Below are 12,312 nucleotides of genomic sequence, written 5' to 3'. Positions count from 1 at the left end.
GCAGCAGCACAACAGCAGATATCCATTATTATTAAGGCTGCGAGTTTGTCACGGAGGTCACGGATTCTGTGACTTTCCATGACCTCCATGACTTCTGCAGCGGACAGTGCACCTGGCTCAGAGGCAGCTTGGGCAGCCCCTGCGCCAAGTGCACTGGCCACCGCTGGGGCAGTCTTGGGCCACCATCCCCGTCCCCTCTGTGTCCACCCAGAGCGATGGCTTCGCAGCTCCCATTGGCCAGGAACCACAGCCAATGGGAGCTGTAGGGGCAGTGACTGCAGGTGAAGGCAGCACGCAGGGGCACCGGGCAGCATCCCACCCGCCCCCCTCAAGTTTTATTCACTGGTATTTTTAATAAAAGTCATGGTCAGGTCATGGGCTGTGAATTTCTGTTTACTGCCCGTGACCTGTCCCTGACTTTTACTAAAAATACCCGTGACTAAAATGTAGCCGTAATTATTATATAGGACAGTTCTGCAGATTGCATGGGCTCTAAGTAGGTCTCTCAGTTCTATTGTCTATGATTGGATTTAAGCTTTGCAGAACCAGACTATTATCATAGTAATACCAGTGTAAATTCAGGCTAACTCAATTTATTTCAGTTGAATTACTCTGAAGTGACTCCAGTGTCAATGAGTTCAGAAACTGGCCTAAAGCCTCCGCATTAATTACACAGACAAGTGAAAAATAATGGATGAATAAACAATGGTAAAGAATGCTCAACTTTTGACCCTAAATCCTTCTATAGTGGCATTCAGCAACAGTTTTGTTTTAGGTTTAGTGCTTTCAAAGCAACCTTCTTCAGCTTCCTGAAGAGCAGGAAGCTCTTTCAGCATACCAGTTACTCTCCTTTTCTGGCACTAAAATCCCTGTGGTGAATTATGTGTTTTAAAGACACAGATATCACGTGGCGGAGCAAATTTCTATGTGCTTGACATGCCACTGTAGAGGCTGCAGAAAATACACTGAGCACCTGCAAGAAAGCGCTGGGATTTATGCATACCTAGGGTTGAAATGCAAAAACTGTGGTATTCCCCCCGCCTCCCCTCGCTCACACAAGGCAAGCCCGACGCAACCTCAACCACTAGGCAACTCCAAGACCACCCCCTCCCTTCAACAGCCACTTATATAGTATCTAGAGATATAACACATATAGATAAGATTGACAACACTGCACATATCCTCACTCTCCCATGACACAAACCCTCTCTCACACACATGCAGGATGCGCTTGCGTGTTAGTGTGCAGACAGCTGTTGTATTTTTAACAGTTTTGATCTGTTATCACTTAAACTGTGAAGTGGGAGCACTGCAGCATCTTTAGTTGGACACAGAAACCTTTAACATTAGATATCCCAGTGTATTGTGGTTATAATGCAAATCTTTAGACCCACGGCAGATTAAATTATAAAAAATACCCGGCAGATTAAGTTATTTTTCTGGCAACTGGCAAATCCATAAAAAAATCAGCCAGGTCGGTCCAATACCAGACAGTTGGTAACCCTACATTCACCTTCCAAAACCTTAATCACAATGGCAAGCAAACTACAAACTTTGTACAGCAATTTGGTGAATATTTACAACGACCAACAAGCTCGTTGTTCCCTTTTGCTGCAAAATAAGGGAAGTATCAAGCATTTCTTCCTACATTGGGATAACCACTATATATATAACAAAGACTTCCTTTATATTCCAAAACTCCTTATCTTTCAAAGGCAGTGCATTACAACTGATGGCTGAGCCTTTTGCCCTAACTTGTCCTTTAAAAACATCTCTTTGTAAACAATGCATAAGCTTAAAATAAATTAAAATGATCTTTGAGGGTAATTTACCAGAACGGTTCAGCAACAAACCCTGAAATAGTTCAAACATCAAGCAGAGTGGGCAGAAAAAGATTACAGACTTGACAAACACCCCTTACTTATTACAAAGCTTTACTCTTTACTTTCTCTCCTCATCCACCACTCAGAAAATGTTATAAGATCTTGTGCTTGTAAAACACTACTGTAACTTCAGATCCACTTTTTGGCATGCAGCTTCAGGAAAAAGGGCTTCAGTACATGTAACAAATCTTTAATCTATGTACTTTGGAAACCACAATAATCTGATACCGTTATTTGTACCTTTATGAGTAAGACTGGTCAAGCTGAATAAATCAGGCAGAACTGTCACTGAATGGCATTGCCTTTAACCACAATTTGTGTAAAAACTGAATGGTAACATCAGTGCACAGTGGAAGCATTCCAAATGAAGAGTAACAAACACCATCTGGACAATAATAGCCATGCACCAAACAGCTGGAAGAAATCAGCCCTGTCAGAAACTGCCCCTCATTCTTTTACTAAAGCGAGCATCTCACCAATTTCTGACATCTTGTAATGTGCTAGGCAAATTATGCTAGTAATCAGATTTTCTTAGTAAATGAAAAATAAAATTCTAGATGCAATAATACTTTATAATCAGAAATTCTATCAGTCACTTTTATGATAACAAAACGAACAGTTTTTGGCCTTTGCTGCAATGATTCCAAGACCCTTTTGTTTTGAATTACCTTATTAGACAATAGACCATTGCAGACTGTATCCAAGGTTTCTATGTGGGTTCCTGTAGTCCAGACATTCCTTTTCATTCTCATTGGGTTAGCTTGTGGACAGTTTATGGTATTATCTAACTCCACTTCCTGAGCAGAAAATGTTGTTTCCATTGAATCTGTATGTGTTATACTAGATTCCTCTGCATCAGACAAAATCTCATATTTTGCTAAATCTGTGTCGCTAGCATTAACAGCAATACTTGCATAATACATGCCTAAATCCTGAGGTGCATCATCCACACAGTCCCCCGCTATCATTGTGACATGTGTTTTCATTTCTTCAACTTCACACTCATTTTCTACTTTTCCTTTGTCTGCGGTAAAATGGTTTTCTCCGTGACCTTGGAGATGTTCTGCATCTGATATGATGTTCTCTTTCAAAGAACTCTGTGAGTAACAACATTTGGTCCCTGTCTCCTCATTTTCACATTTCTGAGGACTACTTTGCACTATTTTTTCTGTTTGTGAAACATCATGTAAAGTCAATCTGCAGCTCTCTTCAATAGGGGCACTACTGCAATCAAGCAATGGGATGAGCTGTTCACTACTGGAAATAGCAGGAAAAAATTGTCTAAATTGACCTACTACATGGATATATTCTGCAGAAGATATACTTCTGACTTGACTTTGCTCTCCTGCTAATAATGGGTCTTGTTTTTCTTCTCTTTCTGTTGGAGGGCTGCATAGACCAGAGTCATCCTCTTCTGAGGTGAGGGAATTAGTGCCCCATTTGCACTTGCCTTCTTTTGCTATATCTGATCTATCAGCAGTTTCAACAAATGAGCATTCACTTTTATTTGCACATTCTGCAAAATTGGGTGGAACAAACATTCTCCATGATCTTCTATGTTCTTTCTTTTCTGTGTGAGATTTTGTTTTGGGTAATCCAGCAGTTCGAATTATATCACTGTTCAGTTTAAGTGCATCAAATATCATTTTTTCATCTAATTTGTTAACTTCTCGACTTCTGAGCTCAAATACACTGGAAGAAGTAAGGGCTCCATTGGGGCACAAAGTACTAATATCCAGTGTTCTATGACTATATGGTAAAGTTCGATCTGTGAAATGTCTTGAGGAGAGGCTGCCTTTGGAGCCTGAATCAATCTGTTCATTCAGTCGCACTGTGTCATAGATTGACCTCTGAGGAACATAACAGTCTTCCATATTTAGATCTTCATCTTCTTCACCCTTCCCTACACAAGGAGGATTCTGACGTAAACAGTCTGGCCTGCTAAGCGGCTTCCCCATTTTGAAAGTATTTACAGAAATGTACTACTATGCCTCTGCTTTCAGGAAGTGTGACATATAATGAAAAACATGAAAAACATTGTTGAACTGAACAACTACAGTCAACTTGCCTTTAGCACATATACAAAATCTATGTCATAATTTATGAGGTGGTTAAGGTCATAATCAGTGCAAAAGCAACTATAACTTTACCAGGCTGTGATTTATTTAATTTTTATTCCAAAAATATAAAGTGCTTTTGTAAGTAAGGAGCAGAAGTCTGTCAATATAACAACAAAACAAAGCAAAAACCCAACAGTGTCTCAAATACGCATAACATTCCACAGAATGTTTCATTTCTTTTTGCAGGTCAAAATTTGTATCTTAAATCTCCAGATTAAGCCTTCCAAATGAATAAGCATTATAGTAGGCAGCACATTATCTTCTGTAGGTGACCGATTAACTGTAATCCATTTAAATGGTTTGCAGAATTCCATCTCCTTTTATAAATAAGACATGGTGCAGAAGCTTCAAAAGAAAGATCCCACAGTAGCTGTGTACAGTTTAAACCAAGGCACAAAGAAAATCTTCAGGGAAAAATAAGTTAAATCCAGAATAGTAAGAATAGTAAAACAGTCCTTTACTTTTTTTGGCAGTAGCTATAAATAACCTTAATCTGAAAGGCAGTGTATTTTCTTCTTGTACTAAGCTTCTTTGTGGCGTATTCAGAAGTTCCACAGGAAAACAGTTTTCTAGGTAGTCAGGCAAATGCAATCAAACAGCCCTTTAAACTAGTAATTAGAAAAGCAACTTTTTTAAATTCATTTTCAAAATATCCTCCTGGAAAGTTGTTATCCTGTTTAAGGCAACTGCAGCGCAGAATAACTACAGCATTTCTTTTCCTAAGGCACAGCAGATTTACGTTCCGTTTAAATTCAGCAAGACTTAACTATAAACCGTAGTTGGCAGACTGTGGTCACCGTTTTGTCTTCATTTTGAAGTGCAGCTGTAGAGAAGAAGGCATAAAAGGAAATCCAACAATGAATGCTTGCATGTACCATCCAGTGTAGCTGATAAGCTTTCCAGCTCTCCCTGGTTTCTTACGAACTGACAGGCATCCTCCCAACACTGAGCTTAAAGAAACACCCTTTTTTTTTTTCTTTAGGCAACATCTGCTACTATCCCATTCGTTCTCAGAATATTATTCTGGCCAAGCATTAGTAGGTGCCTGACCTCTTAGCTCTACCCCCTTATGTTTTCTGCCCCACATGATTTAACAGTTAACTTCTTAGTCATCTTTTCACTTTTACCATTTGTCTTGTCTCTGAAACAGACTGAGCTGTTTCAGTGGGAGGAACCTCCAGACTCCACATACCAAACTATAACAAACTAGCTGGTGATGACATCATGTAAATTAGAATGCATTCTTTAATTGTGGAGGACCTGCTTTGCTTAGAAGCACAATGAAATACTGTTAATTAATTCAAAATGTTGAAACTGACATGGCACAGCTTAGCTAGGTAACCTGACACCACACATACCAAATTTCCAGAACATTTTTTCAAACAACCAGAAACAGCACTATTTTGCTTAATTATATAAAAAACAATCCAGTGCAGTATGTTGAATTAACACAAATCAAACCTCTCATTTGTTCATCATGGATTTCTGGTGATGATATGCATAGTTTTTAAGCACAGTCTACAGTTCAACACACAACCCAATAGTGTCACCTTTTAAAGGGATACTGTCATGTTAAAAAATAAATCTTTATATGTATATTTATCTGTTTTACTGATAAAATCTGAAATTATAACAAAAATGTTATAAAAAATCCAATTTGACTTTATTTAGTCTGTCTGTATAGTTTTTATATTTCACTGAAATTGGAAAATGGAAATAAATCAGCATCAGTTTCAGCTTTTGTTTCTATTCATTTTCACTTTCTGACTCTCATACAATTGCACAATGTTGCAATGTCTGAGTTGCAAATGCTAGATGGGGAAATTTTAAGTCAGAAGAAAAAAAAGCCTATTTCTATTGAAACTAAAATAAAAAATAATGAAAATGTTTATATTAATATTAGGGTCCTGAATCCCAAAGAGTTAAAAAGGCATTAAAGGAACTCCTACATTTTGTGTCTAAACTACCTGACAACGTCAATTTAAAACAAATGTAAATCCAAAGAGGTTGGAGACTGGCACATAACACACTTATTAAAGAGGTTATGTACAAGCTGCTTCTTCATTAACACTAATTTGCATACTATTATTGACCAGGGCCCTATTTGGTATCAATTTTAGTGAGAGTTTTAATCATAGATTAAGGGCAGCATATAGCATTTGGTATTAAAACTTAACAGTGCACTATTGAATAAAATCTACCAAAGTTTTATTAGATAAGCACATTAGGAAATAAAAACATTACATACATTTTTGCTGTAAGGGCATTTTAAAAATAAGAAAAAAATGTCATATAAAGATATGTGTACGCTCAGATATATATCAAAAAGTAAAAAGGTATGAAACAAATTCTGTCCTTTTTCTTTCATGCATTTTGCCTTTTTTTTGGTAAGTACAGCTATCACAGAAAATAAAGTCTCCAGTGCCCATAAAATTAAACACAGCCATGACATATTAAACTATGTCAAAGAGATATTAATCTTAAGACTGAAGTCTCAGGTTTCTCTAAATTAGAAAAATGTAACCTGCATGGTTACTCTTCTGAGGTCCCATCAATAGTGTGTATTCCCACCAGACCAACCACAAACAAAATCCCATGAATTCAAAGGGAGCGGTACCTTCTTTAACAGGACAGAATCAGGACCAGAATTTCCAAGTTTTGATTTTTCAATGGAAAAAATAGGAATACTTTTTGTGAACATTTTTGTAAAAGGTTTTCCCATTTTTGACCAGCTAAAATGAAGACCTTTTTTGAATAACCTAATGCTACATCCATAAGTATTAGTTACTTTCTCATGTTGTTTTTAGAAAATTAGATTGATTAATAATCAAAACACAATTCTTTACCCTATTTTTTTTTCCCATATGTTGTAAAGAGAGGTCAACCTTCTGAAAGGGATCTATGATGTTTTATGCAATATTTGCAAATCAGTACATTAAAAAAATCCTTGCATTTTAACTGTTTAGTTAAATATATGAAAATAAACCTCAGACTGTTGAGTAAACACTATCTTGCTTCAATGTAATAGTCAGAGAACACAGTGGACGCAATAAGCATAAACCAATTAAACTCTTAGTTCAAACTCATCAACAGGAATATTCATCAAGGTTAAGATTCCTATGAAGTCCAATTAGAAACCATCCTTTTCTAGGCACACTGCAAATATGAAGGAAAACCTTTAATAGCTGCACTGCTATTGTTCTTGGGAATGGGGGAAGGGAGGGGAAGAACCATCCAGTTATGAAAGCTAACAACAATTCTATGTATTTTCAGAGGAAAGCTGGGAAGGTTTGTTAATTAAATTAATGAAGCATTTTGGAAAGATTTTGAGGCGTGTAATAATTTGATAGTTCTCTGAATGAGCTTTTTATTTTTGTTTTTTAAGATACGACCTAGCTATGAATTCAGATCTAAATGCTAGAAGTTCTGGGTGATCCCAAATCCAGGAGGTTGGTTCAGGCTCATCTCTAAAGTTTTTTTGTTTATTTTTAAAGAAAACAGAAAGTAGAATCAGCGTAACTAAATACAGCAAGTCCACCTACTGGAATTCCCTTTTGTTTCAGATCTATTCATTGCATCCTTTATTTGAAAACAAAAATCCATGACAAAGCTGAATGAAACAAATGCCATAAAACACAAAAGCCAGCTACTGTAAGAGATTAAAACAGCTTTGAACAGAAACACCAAATTATTTGTTGTTGCTTTTTTAATCACTTTTCTCTGAATACCAACGGGGATCTTTTTTTGCCTGTTCTATAGTCACTGAGCCAAATTCTGCTTTCAGTTACACTGATGTAAATCCAAAATAATTCTCTTGGTTTATCCTGTGAAGAAGCAATTCTGGTACTGCTTTCTAATGAACTTCACTACACTTTAAACAATTGCCATACAGAAAGCAAATCTGTCACCCAAAATGTAAACATTTCACATTAAAACTACATGATTTCAAGTTAATGCAAGTCATACTTCCATTTTCTAGTGCCGGTTAAAGTTGGTGGTACCCATTTTGGATATCACACTACACAGTGACTGAAATGAGCAGATTATCTAGAGGAAATACAAATACGAGTCACAATTCACCTATAAGTTTTTCTTTAACAATTGTGAATTTTAATATCAGATACCAAAAAGTATCACAAAGCTCTATTCTTTGCTTGCAAAAGTTGGCCAAACCACAGAAGCACCTTTTGGCCCATTCTGCAAGATCCTTCCATCAAGAGCATAAGGAGACTGTGTGAATGAGTCTATCCACCCAGAAGCAAATTTCTATGAGACCACAGAAGCTAAAGTCATAAAGAACGAGACTGTGGTTTGCAGCCACAGCTGCACTTCAGAGGAGGTGACAAAATGTGGATGTGCATGAAAGTGCAGCACCATTCAAAGCAGCTGCTGCTGGAGCCATTCTGCCTATGGATTGCTGAGTCAGGGAGAACAGCCCTATGGGAGCATGCTGAGGACAAACAAGTACAACATCAACTGAAATGGTGCAGCTTACATAGTCCACAGTGCCAGCCCTAAATATTCTGGGGTGTGAAAGGGGACTGAGGCATGGCCATACCTCTACCCTGCCCAGTCAGGTTCATCTAACCCTGCTCCCCCTTCCGCCGGACACTGGGAGTCACACGAAGGGCACCAGACCCAACAGCCTTCTTTCCACAAGAGGAGCAACAGCAGCAGTCCGGAGGAGCTTGCAGGAGCAGACTGGAAATCTCCAGGCTCACGGGGCTTTTTCCTCTAAGCACCAAGGAAGCCTTCTTGTTCCTGGTTCCTCTTGCCCCGCCAGAACCAGAAGGTCCTGCCCTGGGCACCAAGCCCAACAGCTTCCCATTTCCTAGTCAAAATTTATATGTGTAACCCCACCAGCAGTGCGAAGGGGCTTGCAGAAAGGGCAGGACCTTTGGAAATCCCCCTAAACTGCTGAGAACTTTATAATTTTGGAGCAAAAATTTTCAGTGTTTGGTTTTCAGACATAAAATCAAAAAAATCTGACAGAAGCAGACGCCCACTTTCTGCAAAACATTTTGTTTACTCAAGGACTCAGTTTTGCAATAAAAAAAGTTTTGATCAAAAATTTCCAACCAATCCTAATCTTCAATCGGGTCTGCAATTTAGGTTTATTTTTCTTATTATTCTAAGGCCACTGTTTGTTGGCCCTGTCCCTCTCCTACCAGTGCAACCCTTGAACTGCCCAGCTTCACTCTCTCTGCCCCTTCTTCTTACCTTCCTTTCTCCCTTTTCCCTTGTGCATTTCCTCTTCCCTCAAATTTCCTAATCCTGGCACCCGCTCACCTTTTATTCCCATAATCCCTTCATCTTTTCCAGAACTCTTCACTCCCACTTCAATGCCAATGTGTGCCCGCCCAAAACCAACTAACAAACGTAAAACTAATTGTTATAAATCAAACAAATATACAAGCGTACATATAAAATTTTAGCTTATATCTCCGTGTGTATCTGTGCCAGCTATTAACCTGAGCAGATGCTTTATTTTATATTCCTTTATCAACTTTTTCAGTTTACAAGCTCTTTGGGGCAGGGACTCTTTCTTCCTATGTGTCTGTATAGCGTCTTTGGGGTGTGGAATGCTCCAGGCTGCATTAGCCGGTTGCTTCTTCCTCTCAGGGAGTACAAGCACTGGCATTTAGGCTGCACCCTGAAGGTGAAGGATTGCTTGTGCCTACCTATAATACAATATTGTTCAAGAGCTGCGATGACGTGGTACAAAGTTGCTACAGCTGTTCTACAAGGATACCTGCTGTTCCACTGTAGTGATATTTAGCCCACTGGCCCAGAGGAATAAAAATGACACAAGGCATATAAGAGTGCAAAAAACAAGACCTCGGGTACTATTTTCTAGCTCCCTTATTTCTGGACTAGTCAGACTGCCTCTACATGAGGGCTCTGCTAGTTCGGAGTTATACCACAGAGTGTAGACTTTTTGTGGTTAAAGAAACCTGGAGCTATATTTAAATGGCTCCCACTTTTGAAAGCAGCAGAAATATGGAAATATCATATAGATCAGTGGTTCTCAACTGGGGGTCCATTGCCCCCTGGGGAGCCTCAAGCCATTTCAGGGGGGCCATGGGACCCCACATCTGGAACCCAGAGCCCGAGTCTTGGCGCCCCCCTCTCCCTGGCACAGGGCTAAAGCCAGGAGCCCGGCGCCTCCACCCTGGCACTAAAGCCAGGAGCCCCGGGGCTAAGCTCCGAGTACTGGTTGCCCCCCCCTTGCAGTGCCAAAGTGGAGCAGTCCTGAGGGCAGCTCCACCCCCCACCCCGCTTTCTCCTCTCCCCAAGGCCCCGCCCCTTAGCCAGGTCAGAGGCGGAAAGCCGGCGTCGGAAGTGCAGGCAGCTGCTGCTCCGGCTCATGCCACGGAGCGGGCAGCCGGGCTGTGGCTGCTCCTCAGCTCATGCAGCCGGTAAGAGCCGCCCAGGCAGGGGGCCCAGCTCTGTGGCCGGCAGAGCCCTTGGGGAGCAGTGACCACAGGGAGCCCTCCTGGCGCACAGCCCCTAGCTCCCCCCAGGGCCGTCCTTACCCATACGCAAAGTACGCAGCTGCGTAGGGCACCAGGAAATTTAGGGCACTGGTGCCCTGCGTGGCTGCGAACTGCTCCAGCCTCTGCCCCGCCTCTTCCCGATGGCCCCCGCCCCACCTCTTCCCGCCCCTGCTCCGCCCCAGCCCCGCCCCTTTCCATCCCTGAGGACTGCAGTAGGACTGGGCCTGCACTCACCAGCGGCGGGAAGTACAGGGACCCGGCCCCAACAGCGCTGCCAGTGAGTGCTGGGGGGTGGTTCCCCCCTGCCCCTCAAGCCAGCCCCCTTTCCCCCTGAGCTACCCCCCCAGCCCACACACAGCCTCTAGCTACCCCCTCCCTGCACCCTGAGCTACCCCCTGCCCATGCACAGCTCCTAGCTCCCCCCTTCCTGTATCCTGAGCTAACCCCCTGCCCGCACACAGCCCCTGGCTCCCCACTCCCTGCACCCTGGGCTACTCCCCTGCCTGCACCCAGCCCCTAGCTACCGTCTCCCTGCACCCTGAGCTATCTCCGCCTGCACCCAGCCCCAGCTATCCTCCTCCTTGCATCTTGAGCTACTCCCCTGCCTGCACATAGCCCCATCTACCCCCGTCCCTGTATCCTGAGCTAACCCCCTGCCTGCACACAGCCCCAGTTACCACCCACCCTGCACAATGAGCTACCCCCTGCCTGCACCCAGTGCCTAGCTCCCCGCTCCCTGTACCCGGAGCTAGTCCCCTGCCCACACACAACCCCTAGCTCCCCGCTCCCTGTACCCTAAGTGAACCTCCACCACACACAACCCAGACTGACTGGTTGGTCTGCTAAGGTGAGTCAGGGGATGGAGGTGGCGCTGCCTCCCTGAACCCTGCTGTGTGGAGCTGGCCCAACCACCGCCAGCCCCTGCCCTCCCAAAATAGAAGTCAAACTATGCCTATGCCCGAGGGCCCACCCCGTCCTGGAGCCCCCAGTTTCCCCCCTCCTGCGCTGGGCCCTGGAGATTTTATAGCATGTTGAGGGGAGCCTCAGAAAGAAACAGATTGAGAACCTCTGATATAGATCACAAATCATAGCCCCAGTTCAATTGCACCAATCTAAGCAATAGTAATCACAGCGTAATCATTTTGCTTATTGTTTTCCAAGTGTTTTACTAACATTGTTCAAAGAGAAGCAATTTGTTTCTGTTTCTAGATTGATATATACTGGTCAATTCAGAGTTGCATACCATTTTAATCCTAACAATCTACTAGAATGTTTTTGCAATATAACTATTATTTCAACACTTTTGTATGCGTTTATGCATTTTGAAAGATCATAGTTTATAGAGGATAAAGTCAGCAGTAAAACTCAAACTCTCATACGATGCATGTAAAATGAATCCAGTTTTAAATCCTGACACTGTTTTGTTCAGTCCAAACAAGCAAAAAAGCACCCTCTGCTGGGAAAAGTGTACAATTACTTTTCTTCAATTCTAGTCTCCTCTTTTTGAGAATACGACTTAGTTCATGTTATAGAGGACTGTTTTATGATAAAGTAAACTAGAACAAGCAAGGCTAACATAAGTCATACAAACTTTGGAGTCAATACTGCATTGAATTTGAAACCATATGTTGCAAAGCTAAACAAAAAATTCAGAATGTTGCCATAATGTCACTAGAAAATATATGATCTTTTAAAACACTGTTGTTTATAAATATATGATTAATATAATGTTCTATAGCCATGTTTTTCCAAGGCTGCCCACTTTTATCCAGCTACGTGAGTGTTGAAATATCATTTGCTGAAGTTTAATAA

General features: G+C 41.5%; 1 protein-coding gene across 30 annotated transcripts in view; it reads right to left on the bottom strand.

The window, feature by feature from the left end:
* DST (dystonin) overlaps nt 1-12,312 on the bottom strand; it is a 539,328-nt gene that overhangs the window by 85,728 nt on the left and 441,288 nt on the right. The gene's annotated exons all lie outside the window — the stretch shown is intronic.

The sequence above is a fragment of the Trachemys scripta genome, chromosome 3, assembly GCF_013100865.1.
Source record: "Trachemys scripta elegans isolate TJP31775 chromosome 3, CAS_Tse_1.0, whole genome shotgun sequence".
Lineage (NCBI taxonomy): Eukaryota > Metazoa > Chordata > Testudines > Emydidae > Trachemys > Trachemys scripta.
Note: the sequence above shows the minus strand (reverse complement) of the source record. Positions and strands in the feature narration are given on the sequence as shown.